This window comes from Leiobunum rupestre, chromosome 9 (assembly GCF_980474605.1).
Source record: "Leiobunum rupestre chromosome 9, qqLeiRupe1.1.hap1, whole genome shotgun sequence".
NCBI classification, from domain to species: domain Eukaryota; kingdom Metazoa; phylum Arthropoda; class Arachnida; order Opiliones; family Sclerosomatidae; genus Leiobunum; species Leiobunum rupestre.
In genome coordinates, this window is record NC_143392.1 from 5975330 (window position 1) to 5979582 (window position 4253).

Here is a 4253-nt window from a genome sequence, read left to right on the forward strand (position 1 = left end):
ACAAGCCATTTTAAATTATTGATACTATTTTAATTATTTAATCTAAAGATACAAATGTCATAAAAATTCTAAAGGAAATGGTTTTAAAATTGTCTAATATTATAGCTAATATGGCACATTGGTCCAGGAACGCTTATTGCACGGACGGACTCAAGAAAAATGGGTTAGAAGCTCAAAGATTCAACCAGCAGTAGATTCCCAATAGACTGGTGTCAGATCGAATAAAAGAAATACAAGAAATTTGTATCTTTATATTTAATAATTAAAATCGTATAAATAAATTAAAATGGCTTCTATTTGTCTTCAAACTAATTTTACTTCTAAAAGGGCATTAATGAACATTTGCCACTTGTTATTTAAGTTTCTCGCCTCACGGATAAAAAACAATTGATAGTTTAATAAAACAATTTGGTTCAAGGAAGAATATTGTTTGCCAGATTTAAGGCTGTGTCCGGATGTTTTGGGCAGTTTTTTGGGAGCCCATATCTCTGAAACGAAGCACTTTAGGACCCCTGTTTATTGGACATTTTTACTCATAGAGACCCATAGAATGCATATAGAAAGTTTCGGTACTCTTATCCGTAACACCCTGTATATAAGAGAGGTAAAACTTGGGAAAATATACAAATCCGTGCCCCTCAGGCCGCATGGGCCCCGGGAATTTGAATGGGGTTCCCCTTTGCCTCGTCAGACCTCGAGTTTTGAGGCGGTAAAGGGCCGATAGTAGAAAGATAGGCTCGCCGTGACAACGAATTTGAAGAAAAAGTGTATATGGAATATCGGTCTTATATCTTTGCTTCAATTATTTAATTAAATAATGGAATTCACAATAATTGCAAATAGCCATTCTTTCTTCAATTTTAAAATGCCCCACACAAAACTACGGATTTTTCTGTTAACTCGTCCTGGACCTGGACGTTCTGCCATGATATTAGTTTTTAGATCAAGAAATGTTAACGCTAGCGCGTAGCGGAACAATTGACCAATCTCTACTAACTGACTTATGGAATCGATAAAGTCGGTTAACGTTCATTAGTTTAAATTTTTTGTAATTATTCGATGTACGAACCATTAACGTTGTAAAAAAAACAATTTCTTAAAGTCTAAATTTGTATATTACAAACCAACTAAAAAAAAACCGATAACAAATTATTTGCTTACTTATACATCTCTGCATTTTAACGAATGTAAAAATACTTGGTTGGTTTTTTACTTTAAAAGTTTAGTGGTAGTTTATATCTGATAACATTTTGCTTAGCATAAAATATTAAATTATTATGAAAAAAACAATTTATCATTTTTATTTAATCTTCAAGGATAAAGTTCAAATTATTAACATTAATGCATGGTTAATGAAAATGTATTTGAACACAGTTTATCTACCCTGTTGTCAAAAGTAGCCGTTAACTGATAACTTAGCCAAAAAAGTTAATAGTTCATAAATTAACGATACTACATTCTGGTGTTGAGTAAATTAATTTGGAAAAATTAAATACACTTTAAATGGTAAATAACTTTTACCCGTTTGCCGAACCCTAGGTAGAGGTCGGCGTTTGAATAAGAAATTATACGATTGTTTATATTTATCCATAACCGAGAATTATTCAAAAATATTCGAAAAAATTGATTAATTTTGCATGTTAAATCGTTGTTTAATTGTATAACTTATTCGTATAAAACAAATAATACTAATTTTAATGATTAATTTAAATTTTTGCGGTTAATTTATTTGTTCCGCCGACCTCTATCCACAGCTGAAGCGGGGAGGCAACATTTCAACAAGATGGCCAAGGTTATTTTATAAAAGAACTATGGAATATATGTAAGCTGTCTTTTCATTCAAAATTCTATCTACACAACTGCTGCAGGTTTCAACCTAGAAACACTTAAGTCTAAAAGTCGTCTGCTATTTCTACATTCATTTAGTTCAAAACAACTAAAGCAGATGGTGCTATTTTTCATAAGCTCGAAGCTTATTTAGCGTCAAATACAAAACAAAATTTTCATGGTGATTTTCGGATTTCAAAGTAATTCTTATGTTTTCATAATGGTTCGCGTGATTTTATAGTCACATTGCTGATTTTAAGCGATTTCAATGTAATTTCCGGGTGATTTAAAGTTATTTCATAGTAAATTTAGGATTTTCAGAGTGAAAGTGATTTAAGGGTGATTTCAAGATTTTAAAGTGATTTCACTACTGATTTCATGGAATTTTAAGTTACTTCACTATTGATTTCATGTGAGTTTAAGTGATTTCAGGATGATTTCAGTGATTTCATGTGATTTCAGGATGATTTTAGTGATTTAACTGCAATTTCATGTGATTTCATTCTGTTTATACACCTGATTTCAAGAGTGACTTACCCCTCGATTTTAATTACCAATTATTTAACCATAATTTTGTTTCGGGGGGGGGGGGGGGCACGCCTTTGCAAAAAAGTAAAAAAATAAAAATATTATTACGTACGGCCATACGTTTCGGGGGGGCCTGTGCCTACGCCCCTGAGCGTTGGGACAATATTTTTGCTTATGGTTGCATTTCAAATAAAATAATAAAATGCCAATTAAGACGAAAAAGCTTATTTATTGACGAAAAAGCCTATTTATTTTCTAGTCACACAGTCTATGCTTTCAAAAAGAAAATGTTTTTACCAAAATCACGGCACTCCACCCCCCTCCCCGGGGTCGTGGGTTACCATTTTACATCCCGTCTTTTCTGATGCATTTTCCCGCCAAAAATCTCGCGTCGAAACCAATCTTCTGTGGAACCTCTCTCGCCTTTCTCTCGAGCAAAATCGGCAGACGCGTGCCCGGCTTGTGTCTAGACAATTTTTGTTTTTATTTTCAATATGTATCCCCCTCCCCCCCCCCAACATATCGCGTCGAAATCCTTCTTCTGCAGACTGAAACCTCTCTCCCCTTTCCTCAAAAGCAGAATCACGCCACGCGCAGGTGTTGTGGTGTTACTGGGGTACCCCTTTTCGCCCTTCATCTTTTATTTTCAATTTGGTTTTATTTTTTATTACTTCTGTTTTTAAACCTATTCTTATAAATAAATAACATCATCGTCAACGCCAATCTTGAGCTGGGCTCGAGCTCAGCTCAGTGAATTCGTATATTAGCTTACGCTCGGTCTCGGTCTCACCTGTGAGCCCGAGCCCGTTGACCTATGAACATCGTACACTTTTCATCGAAAAAAATCTAATCGTAAATCCTAATTTTAACGCAATTTTGGTATTGAAATCTAAAATTAGCTAAATTTTTAATAAAAAGTATCGTACCTTATTAGAGATATTTATATTTCAAAATGAGGCAGAAAATTATTTTAATATTTACATAAGTTTATAATATTCTTCAATAAGTAAGTATCTGTAGAGAAAAATATTACTGATATCTATTCACTTAATCCGCAATTTGTTTGTTTGTCTGTCCATTCGCTATAAAATTACCACGCCGTTGATCGTATCACTACTATTTTTATCGGATACTTCACTGATGTGCGAAGAAGCGTTAGCATATTCCCGACAAAATAAATATTCAAATTTTAATAATATTCAAATCTAAAAAAAAATTTCACCACGAAAAATAGACCAACTGGTCAACTAACGCCTGTTGAAGTGTTCCAACAGTCTTAGACCGAAGTCTTTAGGATCAGCCCAACCGCGCATTTCCAAGGGGCAAATATTATGACCATTTCTAAAACCTTGATATTTCAAGTTACGTGGTTTCAATCAATAATTAAAAATAAACCTCCGACAGTTTCGGAAAAATAGAAACAGCGATGCCAGACAAAAATATAGATATATATTAGATATTTACCCAAATTTAGATATTTACCCAAAATTAGATGTTTACCCAAAATTAGATATTTACCCAAAATTAGATATTTACCCAAAAATAGATATTAATTCAAAATTAGATATTACCCAAAATTAGATATTTATTCAAAATTAGATATTTACCCAAAATTAGATATTACCCAAAATTAGATATTTATTCAAAATTAGATATTTACCCACAATTAGTTATTACCCAAAATGAGATATTTACCCAATATTAGATATTTACCCAATATTAGATATTTACCCAAACTTGGATATTTACCCAAATTTAACCACCTTTGTTTAATTTTTTTAATAATTTCTTCGATTTTGCCATGTTAATTTACTAAGAGAAATATAATATTTTAGTTGCCATGGTAAAACTAATGCCCATCGCATTTTTTCCCTTTGGGTTTTTTTAAGTTACATGAC